General features: G+C 36.9%; 1 long non-coding RNA gene and 1 pseudogene across 2 annotated transcripts; both read right to left on the minus strand.

Moving 5' to 3' along the window:
- Positions 1–9,209: 9,209 nt before the first annotated feature.
- On the minus strand, positions 9,210–10,097 carry LOC149173714 (uncharacterized). 2 transcript variants are annotated; one of them, XR_016259701.1, is made up of 3 exons: positions 9,814–10,097; positions 9,690–9,733; positions 9,210–9,577 (listed from the first exon to the last, which is right to left on the minus strand). It is a non-coding gene; the product is annotated as an uncharacterized LOC149173714 (long non-coding RNA). The 2 variants fall into 2 exon arrangements; XR_016259700.1 differs by having other exon boundaries at positions 9,690–10,097.
- Positions 10,098–17,521: 7,424 nt separating this feature from the next.
- Positions 17,522–19,847, minus strand: LOC149173715 (3-dehydrosphinganine reductase TSC10A-like; annotated as a pseudogene).
- Positions 19,848–24,386: the final 4,539 nt, after the last annotated feature.

The raw sequence follows: 24,386 nt of genomic DNA on the forward strand, positions 1-24,386 counted from the left end.
GAGGGTTAAATTTTTGTTTTTTCATTTTGTGATTAGGCTAAGCCCTAAGTGAGTTTGTTTATTAGATAAAAGAAGTTTGGATGTTTTTTGGGATGGTTTACTTTTCTTAAAATAGTTTTTATTCTCAATTATTCTCTATGAAGTTTGAACACTAGATTTAATGGGGACTAAACCACACTTGAACCACCCCACTCAAACTTATTGATCGATCTACAACTCACGACTTGAGGAGGGTTATACTTGATAAAATAATTTTCCAAATGATGGTGTTATTGGTTCTATGACATTCCATTTGCATTTAATGGTATTCAACTGTATAGATCTTTTTATACAATATTGGAATTTGAGAATTTACATCATGTTTATCTGGATTTGGATTTAAATATATTTTAAATCATTCAAAATTATAAAATTGATAGTTTTAAAAAAATAAAGTTATAGGTACAAGTATTTATATTTGATTTGGATTTAAATATATTTTAAATAAACAAACATTCTAAAATTCATAGTTTTTAAATTTAAAACTGTAAGTACAAATATTTATAATTGATTTCTAATAAATTTTAATGAATATATAAAGGAGAGTTAAACATGATAAGAAAACTCATCTATTTCAAATTCACTATGTGAAAATACTCCATAAATTGATGCATAACATAAAATAAGATAGCATATATGATAATATAAACTAACTCATCATCTAATTTAGCCAAAAATACAAATCATTCATAATAAATGCACTCTTTAATATAAAAAAATCGATGATTTGTTTGTCCAACATATAATCCACCAACTTTTACATTGTTTAATGTTAATAATTTATCTAAACTTAAAAGGACAACTGAGTTACTTCTATCATAACCTTTAACCCACCTACATCTATTATAATATTTTTCTCCTTTAAGAAAAATCTCTTTCAAAAATATAATTGATTTAAAAAATATAATTTACACTTAAATCAAAATCTCAAGGATGAAAATAAGTAATCATTGTCAATTTTTTTTTTTTCTTTTATAAATAAGATAAATTTAAAATTCCATATCTATTTTTATATTTTTTAATAACATCAGGAGGAAAAAGCACAAATTCAGAGAAAATTGATCTTTAGTTAATCACTATCCTTTTAAGGGAGCATCATCATATTTTCATTGGGATTAGTGTTAAAAATATACTATTTTGTCTAAGTTAGTGGGACACTTAATTGTTAAATACTTCTAAAGTTTTTAGTCTTATATATTATTGGAAGGTTTTTAGTCTATTGTAAAATTTATGTAATAGTAAGACGGATGAGCAATGCCTAATGAGTTTCCAATTGGTTTTTATTTATGTCTCTACTTGTAAGTTTAACTTGGTATCAGAGCAAGCATAATACTTTTTACAAAGTGGATATTAGATTGTGAAGAAGGAAAACACCAAAAAAGTAGATCAAGGGTTTCAAGGAAATTTTTCCATTGAAGCATCAAGACTGCTATGAGCAAGTAGCAATTGCAACTGTTGTGGAGGTTTCGCTTATGCTGAAAGACCGGGTTGAGAGGGAAAGGATCCAGATCTGGATCTGATAACAAACCAACCTCTATTATTTGCAATAGCTTTCATTTTATTAAAGCAAAGGTTGGGATTTTGTTTGAGCTGGAGCTACAAACTTGTTGTATTGCTTGACTTCATCCCTGTTGAAGTTCTATAGTATCTGTGGCTACAGAAATTAGTAGTGCAGTGGGCAGCAGACTGTTCTTGATCGAAGTGTTCTTGCGCACTCGATGCAGGGGAGAAAATAGAAGGAGAAATGGGTCAACAAAGGAGACTGAAAGAGTCTCGAAGAAAACTAAGGAGAAAGCATCAAGGGACAAATGCAATATATTGTTTTGCTGAATTTGGTGAAGAGTTTCCAGTCGACATTGATGGACTTATAGCTGATCAAGTCAAGGATCATGATGCAGATCTAGAATTTGATGAAATCGTTAAGAGGTTAATGTTGGATCTACCCTCTTTTTTAGGTATGAATTATGAATGTTGGACAACTGAAATGAAAACAACATTATGGAAGGTAAATTTATTGAATCATGTTAAAGATGCTATCAATTTAAACCATGATAGTGGAGATGCATCAGCATTATGTCTTATAACATCTACATTAGATGAAAACATCATGTTCAACATACTACATGAAAATGGTAAGATTCAAAATGAAAAAAATTTGTCGGATATTTTAGAAATGAAGTACAGTTTGAATGAGGGCAAAGATGATGAAGGTATTTCTCTTGAAAATGATGATTGTGTTTTCAATCCCATAACTAATTGTGAAACTGAACATGTCAACATTGAAGATGCAATCATGGGTGATGAGCCTCATTATTGAGTAACTATATGGGCCTTAATTGGCTTTAATTCACCTCCTAGCTTAGTCAAACCAACTATTCTCACAACTTATTACATACTTTTGATTATATTTTGTTTATGAAATGATTTAGAGTTGGATATTTGGCTTTGTGGTCTAATGTGCATGTAATGCAAGAATAAATGGGTAAAAGCAAGGAAAAATGCAGGTATAAAGGACAAAAGCAAAGAACTATGGCAAATACCTTGGAAAAGACTCGAATGGGACAAGGGAGAGTAACTATACGAGGTAAATCCTCTTCATTTACTAGCCCTCCATTCAAATATTCCACCATCAACTCAAAGTGCACATAGCCGTCACTTTGAAGACTAAAAGATAGCCAAGCATGTAAAAAGGATAGAAAATAGTTTATCTTAAGTTGGGAGCCAAGCCTCCCTAATGGGAAGGAAGTTGTTAGAGACTTCAGATGTATAAATAGAGAGGCTTAGGGCCTCATTAGGATTCAGACTTCATTTATAAAAACTTTGTTTTATTTCTGAGCTGCAAGAGACTTGTGACAGTTTGTTCTGTAAATGATAAGAATGAGTTATGTTTAATCCAACTTTGATTTAACTTCGAGGGGTGAAGCTCTTGGGTTAGGGCCCGACCCAAGTAGCCACAACTCCTCTTTACTATACATTTATGCTAGCATAGAGTTATGTTTTGTTCATTTGTTTAAGTAGCTTCCTGGTTCTGTTTACCTACTTAAATAACTTTTTGGTTTACTTGTTCATTTTCTTAAATAGATTCATGGTTTTTCATTGGTTATTTGTTGAAGTAGCTTTCTGGTTCTGTTCATCTGCGTTGTGCTTCAGTTTACTTTCATTTATGCCTTCTTTTAGTTCACAGGTTAGTTAAAGGAAAAATATCACTATCAGGTTGTGTGCAGGTGTCTCAGCCTCATCTCCTCCCTCTGGGACCATGACTTGAGGAAGGGACCCTCCAGCAACCCCAAAAACATAGTCTCTGGTTCTCACATGGGCTATGGAGTTCGTTGTTTAATGCAGTTATTTGTTCACCCGCACTGGTTTTCTCTGTCATTTTCATTTGAAACTGCCTCCAGCACGTTCCTCCTACATCGCTTCCTCGCCATCCGATCACCAACAAACCTTCCCATCGTCGTTTGATCGCCAACAAACCTTCCCAATCACCGCCCGATTCACTTTTAATGTTGACTTTTTTCACTTTAAATCCCCACTGTCGATCTGCCTTGTATAATTCGACAGCTATTGTGCACCCGCTCACGAACTAGCTCGGTCAAATCTCCATCATTGATCTGCCTCGTCAGATCCGACGGCTATCGCGCGATATTGCATGGATTTCTGTCTGATTGTTATCAGCCAGAGGGCATGCAATGAGAGTGGTTTCTTCGTGCTACATGTCACCTAGTTAGGATAATCGCACAAAATTTTCGAAAACCACTTATAGCTTTGAGGGCGCGCGATATACAGCGTACCACCTCCGCAAACCCGCTACGATTTCTGCACTTTTCTTTTGCCCACGATCTAATCTCCGCCGTCCATCTGCCGATTAATCTTGTCCGTCTATCTCTTAACTTAGCCTCCACGATATAATCTCAGTCGTCCATCTCCGATTAACGTTGTTCATTCATCTATTCACTCAACCACCGCGATATAATCTCCACCGTTCATCCTGTTAGTTAACCATGTTCGCCCATCTATCTACGTACCCTCCTATGATCCAATCTCAGCCGTTCAATTGCCTTTCACCCAAATGATCAAATAGTTCTCATGCATTGTTGCTCCCTCATGTCCTTCTTTCGCCAATTTTGTCCTCCGACTACTCTTCCGCTTAAACACAGACTTAGCTTAGTTTCCTTTGCTTACGCCTTAGTCTAGTTTTGATGCTTTTACTTCTGTAACTTAGATAATTAGCATCAGATTAGTGTTATTCTAGTAATTCTGCTTAACATAGTTATTTAATTAGATTAGCTAGGGTCTGGTGTGAGTTAGCAATACAAGTTGTTTTCTTCATTACTGCAGTAGAGTAGCTCTCTCTTAGAATAGGTTTGCTCTCCTTCCATAAAATAATTAAGTTTCTTCTGACCCTATAGAAGTTTGACTTGAAACCCTTGGGGTCTCTTGCCAGATAAACAGTGAGAACAGGCAGGACCTTCACTTCTACTTGTGCATATAGCACTATCACCTCGAAGTTTGTACGAACCCCGGGTTGATAAGTAAAGCTGATAGCCCTGGGAGTTGCAACATTCTTGCTGCGATATCTAGGCTTATCAATGGGTGATGAATGTGTGCTTGTAAATGACATTAAAACATGTGATGATGAAGAAACAACCATTATTATAGAATCTGAATTTTTTATGAAGAAAGCTTCCTTGATGCAAAGACTTATGAAGTCAAATTTGATGAGATCTATGTATCTCATGATGAGTGGATCAATCTGATGCATGAAAAGCATCTTATTGATGAGTTGTTGTTCAGTGAGAAGAAAATCCTATCTCCATATACAAATCAAATGCAAGACAACATGTTTGCAGCAACAAAATTGAGTAAAGAGGTTGAAGGCATGAATCAACAAACTATGTCAGCAAAGAGAGATGGAGAAATGAAATCTCTCTTGAAGGAGCAGGAAGACAAGAGCCAATATGAATATAACATTGTTTTTAAGTGTGTAGATATTGGCATTCAAGAAGAAACAATTGAAAAGTCCCAAGAACCTGCAACATTGAATGTTAGCCTACAATTGAGATCAAGAAAGAGGAGGATAAGAGTTCAAGTGTTCCACCTTTGGGGTAGAAAACATAAAAAGGAGGAGAAGCTCCATCACTACCTTATGGCAAGAAAAGTGAAGATGAAACTTCACCGACGAATGAACAAGAATTGACGCTCAAGCAAGAAGACAAAAATGAAGGCTCAGTTACCAAGTTTCTTTTGTACTATTGTAAGCCTAGTTGAGACTAGACTAGCAGATGTATGCTATTTTTCCAAGCACCCTTTCTCCATTAAGAGGGAGTGTTAGAATTAATGGAGAAAGTTAGTCTTTTCCTAGATTTGGTTGTTTGTTGTTGCAGGATAGGCCTGAGACCCTCTAATTAGGTCTAAGATCCTATTATTTAGGGAGTGGTTCAAACCACCCTATTTATGTGCTACATTTTATATGTAATATGCCTTTGTGTGAATGAAGGTAGAGCGTTCTGCCAGAGGCAGTCTCTAGGTTCAATCTCTCTTCAGTTCAACCTGACAGAATTGGAGTTTGCGAAGGTAAACACATTGAGCCTGATCAACTCAATGTAAAAGTTGAACTTCTTAGAATTGCAGACTTAAAAAAAAAATCCAATGAGAAACAAATTAATGTGGTATTTATAAATGTTTTGGAATTAGGATAATTGAGCCTAGTTAACTCAATGGAGTAGTTTTGTTAGAATTAGCTACTCTAACAAATCGCGCAGGTGAATCCAAGACAATTAAACTAGAAAAAGAAAGAAGACACCAAAGGCACTCGGTGGTCAAGGTTGAAGTGCAACAAATATTGATTTTGGGTAAAGCAAGTGAAAATTTGGGATGATGGAAAATTAAGTTAAAGTTTGTGTGAGTTTGTGGAATAGAATCATGATGATAGTGTATCACATACATTTTACTAGTAAGCAAGTCTAGGATGTTTTGTAGTGGTCTTTGTAATGTATGTACCTGGTAACTCCAAAATTTGGAGTTGTGTTGTAAGCCTTGTAAGGCATGTATACCCCCATAAAGTTTGTGGTAATCTTAAAACCACTTTGTATTTGCAGTGTTGGTTTGTGGTAAGCCAGAAACCACATGTGAGAGTGAAGTGGACAGGGATTCTTGTAGGCATGGTTTAGGGTCAGCCGACAAAACCCTTAGCATGGTTGAGGGTGAGCCGAGAAAACCCTGGGCCTCATTAAGTTGGGTCTGTGGTGAACCTTCATGGTTGTGTTAGAGCCTTCATGGCTGTTTTGAGCTTTTGTGGCTGTGTTGAGCCTTCATGGCTAAGTTTAACCTTGGTGGCTGAGAACCCTTATTGGCATGGTTGAGAGTAATCCGATAAAACCCAAAGCATGGTTATGGGTAATCCGATAAAACCCATGATGATGATGGAGGGGGATTTGTAGGTACAAGTACCTGTATGCAGATAATGGTTGATAGAACCATATATACGAAGGACATCCTATTAAACTAGTGGTTGCAGTGGTTGGGCACCCATGCATTCCGATGGATGGTTGCTCCTTTATATGGACGTCAACATATTCTTTTGTTATGTTCGATCAAAACTATACTTTGCAATTGATATTGAGATAAGTACTCATTAAGGGGGTGTGTTGGAATATGTAATTCCTACTTGTCTCAGTTGTGATTCTTTCTATCTAGAGGAGTCTGTTCCTATTTTGTTTCCTAGATTTGTGTGTGGTTGAGATATTCTCTCAACCAACAAATTGTGTGTCCAAGATAGTTTCCCTATCTTGAGACAACACTTCATATATTTATTTGTAACATTATTTGATTAATGTGAATATTGATTTCCTTATGGAAATTTAACACGAGTGAAGGTATTAGTAGTTGACGTGAGATTTCATGTTGTTTTAGGGCAATGCACTTTGCCTATAATGTTCTACCAACCCAAAGAATTGGCAAGATACCCAAGGGAGAAAATAATAATAAAAAATTGGCACCTTTAAAGTAGTAATTTCCTATCTTTGTTTATTTTGCAAGATGGGTGTGGGAGTAAATAACTGAGGCAGTATAGGGACGGGAAACAACATTAAAACAGTGTGATCTCCAACTTTGTTCTTAACATTAAGTGTAACTATACTTTGATCAAGATATCTATATTTTGTATCTAAGTTTAAAATTACAATCACAACCTTAATCTCTATTAGCAAAATTTTAAGTTGATGTGTGTTTAGTATTTTTATATTTTTTGTGATTAAGTTACTATAATTAGGTATCAATAAAATTAGAATCACAACCTTAATGTTTTATCAACCAAATTCTAATTTAATGTATTCAACATTTATTAGTTTTCCAATTTAATTCTTCCATGCTCTTTGATGGGTTTAACATTTATTTGTTTTCTAATTTAATCAATCCTTTTTATTTTTTGTATAGCTGTGTTTTGGCTTGAAAATAGAAAAACTTGTGTACAACAATAATAAACACTTATAACTAAATTACAATCCCACTTATAACCCAATTATAATCCCTCTAGACGATAAAATGAAATCCTAAATCACATTTTTCATAGTCATCGTGTATAAACCTAACCTATTTTATAATTCATTATAACAAAGAAGTCATACTAGGAAAGAAAATTATGCAAGTCATACTAGAAAATTGATGCAAAGAAGTCAGTCTACAAAACTATGCATTAAACAATGCATTTTACATATTACCACATTATCAACACAAACTTCCTTAGACAGTGTTCCATAAATATCACAAAATATAATATTTTCTGCATTAATCTCTCTAAGCTGCAACGTTCCATTTTGATATGTCCATTGGCCAACTTCTTTTGAGCCCACTAAAATTTTGATTGACGATCTATGGCTTAGCCTTTGGAAGAATTCAATTCGTTCAAATCAGTTTCAGCTGATCCTTCTACAGCCTTTGGATCGTGAACAAGATGATTCATGTTGCGATGATGCCACAGTATGACTCCATGGATATATCCAGAAACTATGAAGCTTATCAGTCTAGAGGGAAAAATTGCTACCAATTCCATGAGAGCTCTTCCAAAGGACTCTGCAGGGATCAAGCCACGTGATAATGTAGCCGGAATGAATCCCATGAATCCAGAAGTAACTAAGAATCTACCCTTTTTGGCAGCTTGTAATGTAGTTTTTGCAACTTCTCTGGGATGGGCTGCTCGGTTTCTGTTATAGAAGTACACTTTACCCAATACATCAGCCCATCCTGCATCTATGCTGTCTGCAAATGTGATGCAGGAGCATCTGGTCGACAGGGCACAGGCCGAGAAGTGGCAGAACAGGTTTCCGAAGAAGATTGGGAGAAGTGACAATTTCTACAGAAGGACAGCAAGACTGTCTTAGTCTTTTCATTATTATCAATTTTGCTCTTAAGGATCAGACTACAGCATTTAGTGATTAGTTTAAGTGACTTGTTAATTTGTTTCTGTTATCATTGTAATAACCGGTCCTAACTATAAATGTTAAGGGCTTGGTATAGATTTTGAATTAAGATTATTAGACTAATTAGGAACAAACCATAAATTACTGTAGACATCAAACTGTTGCGAGACAGCAAGCACAGGTAAACCCAAAATAGCCAAACCATGTAACTGAAGTAACCGCCAGATAACTATAAGCTGGAACTAACTAACAGTTACCTAACCACTGAGTTATGGTATAAAAAGCGGAAGAAAATACATGTAAAGGGTTCTGGAGTACGATATAGAAAGAAGAGAAGCAACAGAGAATTATTTTTCCTTCATATATATTTCTTTCAGTGCATCCTAACTAGCTTACAGTCTGTGATTCAATGTCCTCAAAATATATTTTGCATCCACAGAAATTCTTGTAAATGTATCTATTTTGAATGCGAACCGTGACAGCATTCCACACCACATCCACGCACAGAACATTCTATTTCTAACTACTGAATACATCCATTCATTGCAAAGTCATTTTACAATCAAATTTCATTAAGTCGAGAGACAAGTGCACGCATACATACAGTTCTGTTCATTATAAAAATCTGCAGGTCAAACAGTGACAGGGTAACTACAAAATACAGACGTCCCATAACCAGCGAAGCGAATTCAAGTGAAGAACAACAGAAAACGAGCAGTCAAGCCAGAAAGAGCCACGGCCCCAAACCACAGGTAAGCAACCGTGCCGAATTTCAAAAAAACAATTATTACATTTGTGGTGTGAACAAAATCTTTAACTAGACATAACATTGCCAACGGCCGAGTAAGCGAGGGTTCATACGATTAAACAAGCACGACTGTGGAATGACCTATTGACGGAGAGCAAAGGACTGTAACAGTTATTTACATTTGCCACGAAAACCCTCTGAAGATTACAGTGTGGGTCGAAACCCTTAACTACTTGACTCATTACCAAAACACAGACACCCATGGCAAACAAATCTTGTGCAGACCAAAAGACACGGAAAGAGGAGAAATAGAAACAGAGCTACCCGAAAAGACAAGCTGTCGAATCCCCTGCAAGGCCACGGAACCGGTTACCTGCAACCACCGTGACAAACAGCGTTAGGCCGCGGCATAAGCAAGCTTGTGAAAAAGAGAATAAGCCATGAGAGCCGAACAAGCAGAATAGAAGAAAGAGATAGGGCCTTACCAGTTGTAACCAGGTCCATCAACTGCTGAAAGCTCAGAGATAACCTAACCACAGAGGAGCTGTGAAGGGTTAGGCGAGCGTTCAAGTTGGAAACATAAATGTATAGCATGCAACAATTTCTTACCTGAATCGACGGAGTTGAGCGATGACTTGGAGCCAGAGACGAAGCTGCAACTGTGAGCTTCCCACCGAGACGGAGTTGAAGTGTTGAACAGAACCCATTAACAGAACCGAATGCCATAACAGAGTCACAGAAAGCGGAGTGTTACAGAGAGAGGCAGAATTCATAGACAGAAAACAAACACCGGGACAGAGTCACAAAGGGCGAGAAGTTGCAGAGGAAACCGAGCTCATGCACAGAGCCGAACACCAACATAACCACAGAGCCCAACAAACAGCGCAAATGACCGAAAGACCGCGAATAATCCGGAGTAAAGGCAAGTGAGTTTAGGGTTTTGTCAAATCCCAAGGCGGACAGGTGGTGCGTGGAGAGGCAGAGAGGTACATGCGGGTTGATTAAATATCAACTATCCATTAATTACACAATCACAAATATCCCATTGCAATACAATCACACAAGGTCCACGTAAGGAGTGGAGGAGAAGGCCACGTGGGCTGGGTCCCCATCAATTGGTATCAGAGCAGTTTTTCTTGAGTAAGAGAAGATGGCAGAAGGACAAGTGCCAAGACGAGGACGTGGAAGAGGTGCACGAAGAGGAGCAGATGAAGGATTACGAGAACAAATTAGAGTTCTTACAGCTCGCTTGGAAGCAGTAGAAGCGGGTAGACGAAGAGACCCAGAACTGGGAGACACCAGTGAAGAAGAGGTGATGACAGCTGTAGAAGGGTCTGATGAGGAAGCTCCAGAATTGAGATTGCTGCGACAGGTTTTGATGGCCAGCAGCAAACCAAAGACAGAAATTTCAAATTATGATGGCAGTCTGTCTGCAGAAGTCCTGTTGGACTGGATAAGCGAACTGGACAAATATTTCGAAAATGAAGAAGTCAGTGAGGATAAGAGGGTTAAGTTCGCTGCCACTAAGTTGAAGGGACACGCACTATTATGGTGGGACAGTGTCCAAGCAGACAGAAAGAAGATGAACAAGGCGCCGATACGATTATGGTCTCGGATGATAGCGAAGTTGAAGGGCAGATTTCTGCCGAAAGATTACCAGGTGGAATTATATCGGCGAGTTCAGAGTCTAAGACAAAAAGGAATGACAGTTAGAGAATATACAGAAGAATTTTACAGAGTAAATTTACGTGCTAGCTACACTGATGATAACCCAGAAAAGACAGCAAGGTACGTAAATGGATTAAGGATGGAGATACTAGATGAGATTAGTATTCTTTCTCCCCGGAATATTGAAGAAGCCTTTCAGAGCGCTGTTAAGGCGGAGGAAAAGATTAACAGAAAACAGAATAACAGAAGAGGGAGAGGAAGTAGCAGAGGACGTGGACAGTCCTACGGAAGAGGTAAGAGTGCTGCAAACAGCGAAGAAAGCAGCAGTTCAAAAGCTTCAGGGACGACTGAGAAAGGAGATAGCACCAGAGGAGGACGGTCATACCAGAGAGGAAGAGGAAATGGCCGCGGAAGAGGGGCGAATGTCCAGTGCTACAGGTGCCACAAGTGGGGGCACAGAGCCTTTGAATGTCCAGAAGCTGAACAAGCTGGTCAGAGGGGAACGCTGATGGCACAGCCTGAGGAAGCTGAAGCACAACCCCGAGAAGTGGAGGACATGGCAGAAACGGGGGAAGCTTTAATTTTGAATAAAGTGTTGATAAAGCCAACCAAGGAAGTGGCTGAGACAACCCAGAGGAAGGCACTGTTCCGGACAGTTTGTAAGTCGCATGGAAAGTGCTGTAAGGTAATTATAGATAGCGGAAGCACTGACAACTTGGTAGCCACGGAAATGGTGGAAAAGTTGGGGTTGAAGCGGATGAAGCACCCCACACCTTATAAGGTGTCGTGGCTGCAGAAAGGACACCAGTTGTTGGTCGATGAACAATGTGAAGTGGAGTTTCGTATTGGCAAGTATCACGACACAGTGGTCTGTGATGTCATGCCAATGGATGTGTGTCACATACTGCTCGGAAGGCCATGGCAGTATGACAGGAAGGTGACACACGATGGCAAAACAAATTGTTATAAATTTACGAAGGATGGGGTCAAACATACTCTTGTACCCATCAAAGAGGAAGATGTGGCTGAATCCAGTGGGACAAAAGCATTATTACTTGGAGGAAAGCAGTATATAAAGCAGATTGGAAAAAATGAGATTAATTTAGCAGTGGTAAGGAGAATGAAGCCAGTATTGCTGAGCGTGGAAAGGACAGAATTACCTAAGGAGATCCAGGAACTGTTAGAAGAATTCAATGAAATTGCGGCTGAGGAGTTACCTGATAAGTTACCTCCCAAGAGGAGCATCAGCCACCATATTGACTTTATACCCGGATCAAGTCTACCGAATAAAGCAGCATACAGAATGAGCCCCAAGGACAATGAGGAGGTACGCAAGCAAGTACAGGAATTGTTAGACAAGGGACTGATCAGAGAGAGTTTGAGCCCCTGTGCGGTACCTACGGTCCTTGCGCCCAAGAAGGGGGAGAATGGCGAATGTGCACAGATTCGCGGGCCATAAACAAGATCACCATTCGATACAGGTTTCCCTTGCCTAGAATGGATGATATGATGGACTGCCTTAGTGGGGCAGCGTATTTTACTAAGATCGATCTGAAAAGTGGGTACCATCAGATCAGGATAAGAGAGGGAGATGAGTGGAAGACAGCCTTCAAGACCAACGAAGGACTGTACGAATGGCTGGTCATGCCATTTGGATTGAGTAATGCTCCAAGCACTTTTATGAGGTTGATGAACGAAATGTTAAAAGAGTTTATAGGAAAATTTGTAATAGTCTATCTGGATGATATTTTGATTTTCAGCAGGACGAGAGGAGAACACCTTCAGCATATCCGAAGGGTGTTCGAAAAGCTGCAGCAGAACAAACTGCTGGTAAATTTAAAGAAATGTACTTTCTTGCAGAAGGAGTTGATTTATCTGGGATTCGTGGTAGCAGAGAATGAGTTAAAGATGGATCCAGAAAAGATTGAAGCGATCATGAGTTGGCCGTCACCCAAGAGTTTGTTCGAGGTACGTTGTTTTCACGGTTTAGCAAGTTTTTACCGGAAGTTTATCAGGAATTTTAGTGAGATCTGCGCACCCATGTTGGAGACCATCAAGAAGGCCAGTCAACCTTTTTGCTGGACTAAGGCGGCAGAAAACAGTTTCCAACTCCTGAAGCGTAAAATAACGGAAAGGCCAATCTTGAGACTGCCCGATTTCAGCAAACCTTTTCAGGTTCGGTGTGATGCCAGCGGGACAGCTATTGGCGCTGTACTCAGTCAAGAGGACAGACCAGTGGCATTCTTTAGTGAAAAGCTGAATGAGAGTCGGCAGAAGTATTCGTCATATGATAAGGAATTTTATGCAGTGGTTCAAGCCTTGAAACATTGGAGGCACTACTTGCTGGGGAATGAGTTCGTTTTGTTCTCTGATAATTCTGCTTTGCAGTATATAACTCAGCAGCACAAACTGAACCATAAACATGCCAAGTGGGTGGAGTACCTACAGAGTTTCACCTTTGTGTTGAAGCACATAAGTGGGCAGGCCAATAAAGTGGCGGATGCTTTGAGTAGAAGAGCCCTGCTCTTACAGGAAAGTGGCATACAGGTGATGGGATTTGAATACTTGAAAGATTTATACCAGATGGACACGGATTTCAAGGAGGCTTTTGAAGCATGCCAAAATCCCGTATTAAGAAATACAAGCCCATGGCTAGATTACAATCTGCAGGAGGGATTGTTGTTTCGAGGGGGACAACTGTGTGTTCCAGATTGTTCGATGAGGGAAAATCTGGTGAGAGAGAAGCACAGTGGCGGACTAGCGGGACATTTTGGCGTCAATAAGACAGTGGAGCATCTCGCGCATTTTTATTACTGGCCAAGGATGAATCGAGACGTACAACGATATATAACCAGGTGTAAAATCTGCCAACTAGCAAAGGGACACAGCCAGAACACGGGGCTGTATACACCTCTACCTGTTCCAAGCAGACCGTGGGATTCAGTCAGCATTGATTTTGTCCTAGGATTGCCGAGAACACAGAGGGGGTATGATTCGGTGATGGTAGTGGTGGACAGGTTTTCAAAGATGGCTCATTTCATTCCTTGCCGGAAGACAAGCGACGCCACGAACGTGGCACATCTTTTCTTTACAGAAGTAGTTCGACTACATGGCTTACCAAAAACCATTGTTTCAGACAGGGATGTGAAATTTACAGGACATTTTTGGCGCACCCTGTGGAAAAAGCTGGGCACACAATTAAACTTCAGCTCTGCGTATCACCCGCAGACTGATGGACAGACAGAGGTGGTAAACAGGAGTTTGGGCAACTTATTACGCAGCTTGACGGGAGAAAACTCACGTTTGTGGGACCGAGCTCTTGCGCAGGCAGAATTCGCTTATAACGATTCGCCAAACAGGAGTACCGGCCTTAGCCCATTTCAAATCTTGTATGGTATGCACCCGCGAGGAATACATGAGTTACGAGATTTGGGACAACTAGAAAGAAGGAGTGCAGACGGGGAGGATTTTGCAGAAGCAATGAGTGAGCTGCATGAAAAGGTCAAGACGAGACTACAGGACAGCACGCAGAAATATAAACAACATGCAGACATAAGGCGGCGAGAGGTAAACTTTGAAATTGGGGACGAAGTCCTTGCACATTTGCGCCGGGAACGGTTTCCTAAAGGCACGTACAACAAACTGAAGTTTAAAAAAATCGGCCCATGTAAAATTCTGCGAAAATTCTCAGCAAATGCATATGAAATTCAGCTGCCACTTGATATAGGCATATCACCCATATTCAATGTGGCAGACCTGTTTCCATACCATGCCCAAGTAGAGGAAGGACGAGTGGTACAGCCACAACGGGACACCCAGTTCGAGGACAATCTTTGGAAGAAACAGTTACCATCGGTCAAGACTCATGAGATAGAAGGAATCATCAGCACGCAGGTGGCCAAAAAGACACGCAGAAAGGAATATCTGCGTTATCTCGTTAAATGGAAGGACCGTCCAATGGAGGACAGTTCTTGGCTTGACGAGATGCAGATCCGAAAAGCAGGCTACTCGGTGGAAGAACTCATGGAACGGAGCCATGAGAACTCTCTTTTACCCCGGCAGCCTGATGCAGGAGCATCTGGTCGACAGGGCACAGGCCGAGAAGTGGCAGAACAGGTTTCCGAAGAAGATTGGGAGAAGTGACAATTTCTACAGAAGGACAGCAAGACTGTCTTAGTCTTTTCATTATTATCAATTTTGCTCTTAAGGATCAGACTACAGCATTTAGTGATTAGTTTAAGTGACTTGTTAATTTGTTTCTGTTATCATTGTAATAACCGGTCCTAACTATAAATGTTAAGGGCTTGGTATAGATTTTGAATTAAGATTATTAGACTAATTAGGAACAAACCATAAATTACTGTAGACATCAAACTGTTGCGAGACAGCAAGCACAGGTAAACCCAAAATAGCCAAACCATGTAACTGAAGTAACCGCCAGATAACTATAAGCTGGAACTAACTAACAGTTACCTAACCACTGAGTTATGGTATAAAAAGCGGAAGAAAATACATGTAAAGGGTTCTGGAGTACGATATAGAAAGAAGAGAAGCAACAGAGAATTATTTTTCCTTCATATATATTTCTTTCAGTGCATCCTAACTAGCTTACAGTCTGTGATTCAATGTCCTCAAAATATATTTTGCATCCACAGAAATTCTTGTAAATGTATCTATTTTGAATGCGAACCGTGACAGCATTCCACACCACATCCACGCACAGAACATTCTATTTCTAACTACTGAATACATCCATTCATTGCAAAGTCATTTTACAATCAAATTTCATTAAGTCGAGAGACAAGTGCACGCATACATACAGTTCTGTTCATTATAAAAATCTGCAGGTCAAACAGTGACAGGGTAACTACAAAATACAGACGTCCCATAACCAGCGAAGCGAATTCAAGTGAAGAACAACAGAAAACGAGCAGTCAAGCCAGAAAGAGCCACGGCCCCAAACCACAGGTAAGCAACCGTGCCGAATTTCAAAAAAACAATTATTACATTTGCGGTGTGAACAAAATCTTTAACTAGACATAACATTGCCAACGGCCGAGTAAGCGAGGGTTCATACGATTAAACAAGCACGACTGTGGAATGACCTATTGACGGAGAGCAAAGGACTGTAACAGTTATTTACATTTGCCACGAAAACCCTCTGAAGATTACAGTGTGGGTCGAAACCCTTAACTACTTGACTCATTACCAAAACACAGACACCCATGGCAAACAAATCTTGTGCAGACCAAAAGACACGGAAAGAGGAGAAATAGAAACAGAGCTACCCGAAAAGACAAGCTGTCGAATCCCCTGCAAGGCCACGGAACCGGTTACCTGCAACCACCGTGACAAACAGCGTTAGGCCGCGGCATAAGCAAGCTTGTGAAAAAGAGAATAAGCCATGAGAGCCGAACAAGCAGAATAGAAGAAAGAGATAGGGCCTTACCAGTTGTAACCAGGTCCATCAACTGCTGAAAGCTCAGAGATAACCTAACCACAGAGGAGCTGTGAAGGGTTAGGCGAGCGTTCAAGTTGGAAACATAAATGTATAGCATGCAACAATTTCTTACCTGAATCGACGGAGTTGAGCGATGACTTGGAGCCAGAGACGAAGCTGCAACTGTGAGCTTCCCACCGAGACGGAGTTGAAGTGTTGAACAGAACCCATTAACAGAACCGAATGCCATAACAGAGTCACAGAAAGCGGAGTGTTACAGAGAGAGGCAGAATTCATAGACAGAAAACAAACACCGGGACAGAGTCACAAAGGGCGAGAAGTTGCAGAGGAAACCGAGCTCATGCACAGAGCCGAACACCAACATAACCACAGAGCCCAACAAACAGCGCAAATGACCGAAAGACCGCGAATAATCCGGAGTAAAGGCAAGTGAGTTTAGGGTTTTGTCAAATCCCAAGGCGGACAGGTGGTGCGTGGAGAGGCAGAGAGGTACATGCGGGTTGATTAAATATCAACTATCCATTAATTACACAATCACAAATATCCCATTGCAATACAATCACACAAGGTCCACGTAAGGAGTGGAGGAGAAGGCCACGTGGGCTGGGTCCCCATCAAAATGCAAAAGCCCATAAGTACATAAGTAAATGCAAAAAATATATATTTGTTATATGTCAATAAGCATATATATATAGATAGATATGATTTATAGATTTATATGATTTATAAATTTATATATTGTTGTAGGGTTTATACATTTTTGAGCAGATTTTGATCACCTTTTAGAAATTGTTAGAATTGTAATTATTGTTGCATGTTAGAGTTGGCTGAATTTAGCAGAGTGAGTTCACTGAGTCGGGTCGAGTTAAGTTATAGTTTGGGCGATTTAGAATGTGTTTTCATGTGAAGTTATTTTAGGCAAGTCACTAGTCCAAAAAAATCATCAAATTTTGTGTGATAAATCATCAAGTTTTGTGTGATCAATAAAAGAACCCCAAAATGTGTTTTATATATTAAATTTGTATTTTGACTGTTAAGTTTTTCCTCTGTTTTAGAAATATGTCTTCAACTAATTTTTTTGAAATATGTCTTTAAAATTGGCTAGGAAACTTGTAGTGTTCAGATTGTAGTATCTGCTTTACAGACATCAGTTTTCATATTTTAGGCCTCGAAATTAAAAAAATTTAACTATACTACAAGGACATAGAAAATATAAATCAATCTATTTTGATTCAATGAAACATAAAATCCATACTTCAACGAAACGTAGAATAATTAAATACAAAATAAAAGGTAATTTTTACCTTCTATTTTTCTAAGCATGGGCGTATCTACAAACCCTGGACACACATGAGTGACTCCAATATTGTATGGTAGCAGTTCCACCCTCAGAGCCTCAGCAAGTCCTCTAATAGCGTATTTTGTAGCAGTGTAAAGACCATGTCCATAAAACATATACTGTTATGTACAAATAACAATATAACTGTCAAAAACTTGAATCCTTAAACATGGATTAGGGATCCAAAAATGAAAAAAGAAAAGAAAAACCAAGTGTTGAAAACATCGTTACCAAAGAGGAAAGTGACCCCATAAGCACAACAGTTGAGGGATGCATATTGCCCCTTTGTTACATCAATGGCAAAGCCACACGCAATGTATACATGGTCCCAGCGAGGTTTGTCCCTATTGTAAGATCAATCTCTTTGACAGGCACTTCATCCATAAAGAAACTAGGAGCAATTGCAGCATTGCAGACAAGTACATCAATGGGCCTCCACTCAAAAGATTGAGTTACAGCCGCAGAAATTGCTTTATAGTCACTTATATCTGCAACCTGCATTACAGTGTGTATCAGTGTCAGTAAACAGGTGAACCTATATGTACAGATCTAGGTTAACACTTCAAAATAGTTAGTTCTGAAAGGCCTTATTCTGGGTTGTTCTGAATCATGATAAGCAGATATCCCATGACTAAAAATACATGTATGTATTAAATAATAAAACAAGAAGCAAGTGCTGGAATACAGCTCTGATGTTTGCTACCTTGTTGTTTAGTTACAATATATGTGAGTATTTTTATCATTTTTGTCCATCAAACAAAATAAATAACTGACCTAAGATATAACAACTAGCACATCCATCTAAACCTACGCCTGATATGCATATGGAGGTTAAGATAAACTGCGTTTCCAATATTTGGTCAGTCCTCCAGTTGTACAACTTAAAATGCTCTAGAGCCCTGTTTAGCTTGGTTTGTGTTAGTATGTTTTCAATGCATCCACTGCAACATTTTACAAGGCCACATAAATGAAGGGTTATGGATGACCCCACCCCTCTTCAGAATTAGATTGTCTGAGGGTTGAGGGTTTTCTCATTCTAACTAGATTCGATTCACCGTTACACAAGCATGAAAAGTCAATTCAATTCAGGATTACTTAAACACATGGAGAGTTGATGTATCATCCGCAGATGAGAGCAGCTGCCAATGCCTTTAGCCTCTCTCACACACTAGTTTCAATGCACCTTTACACATGAAGAGTTACTTAGAAAATGAGAGAGTGGGCGTTTTTCATACAATATTTTATAGACAGAAATTACACTATATTTTATACATAGTAGAGGTTATATATAACTTATAAATTATGGATTTCTAGCTAAAATATAGACAGAAATTACACTATATTTTATACATAGTAGAGGTTATATATAACTTATAAATTATGGATTTCTAGCTATCTAGATCTTAAGAAAGTAGATTAATTCATAATTACAACTCACAATCACAATTTGTAAATATTAATTCTAAGTGACTTATTGATAAATCAAGAATAAATTAGTAATTGATAATTACAACTCACAATCACGACCTGTAAGCATTAATTATAAGTTCCTTATGGATGAATCAAGAATAAATTGGGGGATATTCAGGAAGAAATTTGTGTGATCTTCTTGAAATATTAGACATTTCTAGTAAACATTTTACCCAGAAAACTGATCTGAAAGACAAGACAGTGAAATCATAATTATATAAATGGAAGGATTGAATTATGGTCTCACTATCTTCTCTTTCACATCAACTTTATGTTCCTTCAAGAAGATCATACAGTTTTCTTCCTAGGTATTCCCCAACACACTATGCATGATAAGATCATAAATAAATTACAAATGGGTTAATTTCTAGGTTGGTTCTCTATTGTACACCATTTTGCAGCGTATATTACCTTGATATTGATCTTGTCTTCATCGCACTCCACTTCTTGGATGATTCCTTCAACAGCCTTACGAAGATTAGAAAGATTTCTTGACACCAGTGTCACGTAAGAACCTTGTGATAGAGCCTCTTTGGCAATCTCAAGGCCAATGCCGCTTGAACCTCCTGTTATGAACACATGCTTCCTCTGCAAACTCTGAAAAGTGGGTGCTCGTCTCCATACTGAGTTACAAAAGAATGACAGGAAGGTGATGATGGTGAGGACAACCAAAAGAGTATTAGTCACCTGCAAATAATCAGCCATTGACAGCACTGTTTGCATCCATTCTTGGAAGTTGTATGGAGCAGAATCTTGAAATGTTTGGAATACACCTATTCAGTAAAATGCCAAAACTGTGAACCGACTTAGAACACTGCTGAATGGTAATTCAATTGAATTGAGATGTATAATGAAACAAAACAAAAAAAGGTTGTGACATGCAAATTGCATGGCCCCGTTCTTTCTTCCGTAATGGTAAACTTTCAGGGTACTGGCTCAGCTTCTAGAGTGGGGATCTCAACTCCCAGCCTTCGTAACAAAATTTACGAACCAGGTTAGGCCTCCCCTCGTGAACTATAATAGTAATTGGAGATCCAAAGAAGCAAAGCCAAGCAAACACTAATGCATATGCAAGGGGATCAAGACGCAGGTTTTCAAGATATGTATAATCACGTCTCTATGTGTCCATATTTAAGAATTAGAAGGAAAGATGGGGCATTGCTTTCGATCATTATTATTCCCTATCAAACATCAATGCTATTTTTTTGGTAAGTGTTCAGGTTTATTTTCTTATCAAACATCAATGCCTTTTCTTTTTTGGGAAGTTTTCAGGATTATTTTCTTATTAAACATTAATGTTATTTTTTAGAAAGTTTTCAGGATTATTTTCTTATTAAACATTAATGTTATTTTTTAGAAAGTTTTCAGTTTTATTTTCTTACCAAACATCAATGCTATTTTTTTGGGAAGTTTTCAGGTTTATTTTTTCATCAAACATCAATGCTATTTTTGATCTAATTTATTTAGAAATTTTTATGAATTTATTGAAATCACAAATTCGACAGGTTAACTCTTCATAATTGAAGTGCCCCAAAACCAATTTAAACAACTCAAATCAAGATTTAACCATAAAAAAATTAACACCATTTCCGTCAGAAATCAGCCTAAAACTCCAAAAGTCCCAAAGTCCCAGATAAATCTATATATTTACTCTTATCTAAATTTATCCAAAGATGGTTGCACTCTTATTCCCTTGATATTTACCAACCAATTAATTTATAAGTTTGAGCTATTGGATGTCTTTCAACTACTTAATTTATATGGTACATATCACTTTTACCAATCATTTATGTTATCAACTATTTAATTTAAATGGTGGTGCTCTTACATGTTTGTCTACATTTACTAATCATTCAATTTAGACACAATATAATCTAACAATACAATTTCAATCAGGATTGTAATTTTTTGTTATTTAAAATACATTTTTAGATTTATAAATAAATTCAACACCCTAAAAAACACTACACAGTAAAATTTTACTTAAAACAATCATTTACTACTCACTTAAACAATAAATTAGTAATATCCTTAAATATTAATGTAACATCTTTAAATATTTTGAAATTTTGAAAATAAACTTGATGTAAAAATAACTTAAAACTAAAATAATAAAAACAGATTCTATCTGGTTTTGCTGGTTTGGTACTATAATGCAGAGGTGATATGGGTTGTTCCTATTTAGTATAGGCAAGCACTCCTATTTAGAGGTGATATGGGTTGTTCCTATTTGATATACGCAAGCACTCCTATTTGGTATGGGCAAGCCACGGTCAATCAACATGGTTTTTGGTTTTTGTATGTTTGGAACTTTATCTGGTTCGAGGTGTTGCTATGGTGCAGGGTTAGTATGCGGTTGCTCTAATATATTGGATATGTCATGGTTTTTCAACAAGTCTCCTGTTTTCTAATCACTTAATCACTTGGATACTCCCTGATGGGCGTTCTTAGGGAAACCAAGGTTAATTTTGTATTTCTTGGGTTGAGTCCATTTTGAATGCATTTATACTTAGTTTTGGATGGTTAATATGTACTGGTTTATATTGTTTTTGTTGTTGGAGAATTGTGTGCATGTTGTTTTAGGTTGAAATGGTGGGTCTAGTTGTAGTTTTGTTATGATGGAATTATGAAATGTTTACCCAAAACTTTTTGTGTGATGGATAATTCTTATTTTTCTGATGGAATTATGAAATGTTTATCCAAAATTTTTTGTGTTTTGGATAAATCTTATTTCTTACTTGATGGTAATGTACTGAAGGTTTATTATATGAACCTTAGTTTTTGGGATAATTCTTATTTTTTACTTGATGGTAATGTACTGAAGGTTTATTATATGAACCTCAGTTTTTGGGATGTCTCCTACTGCTTATCTTGTGGCCTCAAAAGAAGGTAGTGGGTTTGTGTTTTCTTCTGGCACTTATGTCCAACAACCTCTGTAAATCTTTGATTTTGAAATGAAATATAATGACTTTATATTCACAAAAAAAAGGTAATTGGTAGTTTTTAAGATCCAGTTTTAAGAAAACACATTATATTGATCCATGGTATTCATGTAGAATATAGCCTATCTAAAAGGGGAAAATTACACCCTCATAGATCCATCTTAATTCTGTATCTACCAAGCTACTAGAGGGATCAAATCTCTTCACTCTAAAAGGTTTGCATCTCAAGAGGTTTGATCCCTCTCAGCCCTTGGTAGATCTTGAGTTAAGATGGATCTAGATTGGGTTATATGACTACTCTCTTAAATGCTTACAAACATCTACCAACCATTTAATTTACATGCTTATCAACATTTACCAACTATTTAATTTATATGACAACTCTCATAAATGTTTATCAACATCTACCAACTATTTATTTATATGCTTACAAACATCTACCAACCATTTAATTTACATGCTTATCAACATTTACCAACTATTCAATTTATATGACTACTCTCTTAAATGCTTATCAACATCTATCAACTATTTATTTATATGCTTATCAACATTTTAATTTATATAATTATTCTCTTAGATGCCAATCAACATTTACTAACTATTTAATTTATATACTTATCCATATTTATCAATTAACTATTATTAATTTATATATTTTCTCAAATACTTATCAACATTTACTAATCATTTAACTTATATAATTATATAATTAATAATAAATTTAACATGTAACTTAGTAACTTAAATACGAAAATGATATAAGGACCAACCTGTGATTTAGATATGGAAATTGTTTTTAATAAGATTTTTTAAAAACATTTCTGATAATGCTAACACTTAAAATTCCAAAAAATCACTCTAAAAACAACTCTTTTGACATGTTGTATAAGCTCTTCCTTATTGTATGGTACTAAGACATGGAAGCTATCGCATGTGACTGGCAACAACTATCACTGGAAACAATTACAAGCCATACAGACGGTGTGCATTCAAGTTATCCGTGGTCGAAGGCAACTATGAAGGTTCGATCCGAGTCATCTTATGAGACATATAAAAATTATATATATGAGAGATAGGATCATCTTGCAAGCCATTTCTTTAATGGAAGTTATGATGATTAGAACTCTTTAACCACGTGGCAGTGACATCTCAACATCCCTTTTCAAATTGAAAGAAGTATAACAAACAAAATAATAAAATAGATTGTTCAACTGAACTTAAATAGGAGAACAAACTGTTAACCCAAAAAAAATTTGATAGATACAAGTATTTAAATTTGATTTTTAATTGTTTTTAACAGCACTAAGTGTAACCAACAAAATAATGGTAAAAATAGATTGTTAAGCTGAACTTAAGTTAATAGGAGAATTATTAGCGATTTTAATTGAAATTTTTAAAATTAACTGTATATTTAAGTTATTGGTCATAAATTTCAGTGATATAGAGGAGGTTTAAATTTTTGTTTTTTCATTTTGTGATTAGGTTAAGCCTAGAGTTAAGTGAGTTTGTTTATTGGATAAAAGAAGTTTGGATGTCTTTTGGGATGGTTTAGTTTTCTTAAAATAGTTTTTATTCTCAATTCTTCTCTATGAAGTTTGAACTCTAGATCTGATGGGGACTAAACCACACTCAAACCACCCCACTCAAACTTATTGATCGATCTACAACTCACGGGTTGAGAGAGTTATACTTGATAAAATAATTTTCCAAATGATGGTGTTATTGATTCTATGACATTCCATTTGCATTTAATGGTATTCAATTGTATAGATCTTTTCATACAATATTGGAATTTGAGAATTTACATTATGTTTATCTGGATTTGGATTTGGATTTAAATATATTATAAATCAATCAAAATTATAAAATTGATAGTTTTAAAAAAATAAAGTTATGAGTACAAGTATTTAGATTTGATTTGGATTTAAATATATTTTAAATAAACAAACATTCTAAAACCGATGGTTTTTAAATTTAAAATTGTAAGTACAAATATATATATTTGATTCCTAATAAATTTTAATGAATTTATAAAAGAGAGTTAAACATGATAAGAAAACACATCTATTTCAAATTCACTCCGTGAAAATACTCCATAAATTGATGCATAACATAAAATATAGCATAAAATAAAATAGCATATATGATAATATAAACTAACTCATCATCTAATTTAGCCAAAAATACAAATAACTCATAATAAATGTACTCTTTAATATAAAAAAATTGATGATTTGTTTGTCCAACATATAATCCACCAACCTTTACATTGTTTAATGTTAATAATTTATCTAAACTT

The sequence above is a fragment of the Pinus tabuliformis genome, chromosome 4_2 (genome assembly GCF_031772625.1).
Source record: "Pinus tabuliformis cultivar Carrire ecotype Pingquan chromosome 4_2, CPIR1, whole genome shotgun sequence".
In the NCBI taxonomy this organism is placed as follows: Eukaryota; Viridiplantae; Streptophyta; class Pinopsida; order Pinales; family Pinaceae; genus Pinus; species Pinus tabuliformis.